Source organism: Nematolebias whitei, chromosome 1 (genome assembly GCF_014905685.2).
Source record: "Nematolebias whitei isolate Nwh7 chromosome 1, NemWhi1, whole genome shotgun sequence".
In the NCBI taxonomy this organism is placed as follows: Eukaryota; Metazoa; Chordata; class Actinopteri; order Cyprinodontiformes; family Rivulidae; genus Nematolebias; species Nematolebias whitei.
Window position 1 is genome coordinate 39,688,606 of NC_056498.1, and position 1,334 is coordinate 39,689,939.

Here is a 1,334-nt window from a genome sequence, read left to right on the forward strand (position 1 = left end):
CCGCTTTAATCGAACTCTAGCTCGTTTTCCTAGAAAGTCCGGTTCGTTTGGGGAGGTGTGAACGCACCATCGAACTCTGTCACGGAACAAAAAGGCGAACTCTGGCCCGGGCTAAAACCTAGGTCTCGGTCCGGTAGAAGAGAACTCCAGCGCGGTTCAAGTACAGTGTGAATGCAAACAGACCGGGCCCCGCTCCACAAGCAAGAAGTGGACTACAACGCAGGGCAAACAAACACGCATTTCTCTTACCTTATATGGAGCCGTCAGCTGCCTTGTGTGAAAAACAACATTCTCCATGGTCTTCTGTCTCATCTTCTGCTCATGCCGAGTCCATTTTTGAAAAATGTCAAAATATAACTCCTAAAACTGCTAAAACTTGATGCCACTCCGTTTATGTTTTTATTTCCAGAAGAAGAAGTGTCTTCAGAGGTTTTTGTGTCGTTTCTTTCAGTAGTTCTTGGTGCAGCGTCCCCACAGGCGAGTGGGGGAACAGGTTGGATCAACAGGTTGGCTCGACTGCACAGTGTAGTGTGAATGCAAACGCACCAGCTCAAATGTAAACAAAATGTCATGAATATTGGTCCCCAACCGAACCGAGTCTACCGGACTATCAGGAGTGAATGCACCCTTATTGCTCAAAAAACATTATCTAGGCTGAGAGATAAAAGCTTAACTGGTCCACAACATCCTTTACAGCTTAAGTGCATACCTCCACCATGCAGCCTCCACTGTAGAAAAAGGTAAACTTTTATTAACAAAGTTTGTGACTGTCCTGTGGCCCCCACCTCACTTTTCCTTTGTCTGTCTGTCCTCACATCTGGGTCAGAACCTCCTGTGAGGAGAAGATAAACATAAACCGTGAACATTAGTGAACTGTTTAAGCAGCTGACTGGATGGATGAGCACATTTTTCAAGCTAAGATTCATCTGTTACTGTCGATCTTTAGTTAGTTTCTGAGTTTAGCTAGCTACGTAGATAAAATAAATTTACACACTAATATCTTAAAGTTAACGTTACATAGATTCTAGTTTAATTCACCGCAATGTACGTGTTAAGCTGCAGTAACGTTAACGAACGTAAACTTACGAGCTGAAACACAGACACAGAGCCGTCCTTGGGAGTTCTTTGATGAAGATGAGTCCGGCCGTGGAATGTTGATTCCGTTTAACACATACAGAGACTGACCAACGCTGAGAGGAGGGGGGAGGCTGCAGTCCGTCTGTCTTCTTGCAGAGAAACACGGAGCAACTTTCTGCTCGTGTGTTGTTGAAGCCATTCAACAACACGCGAGCTGCTTCGACAACACGCGCTACACACGTGAACCTCGTCTGTGG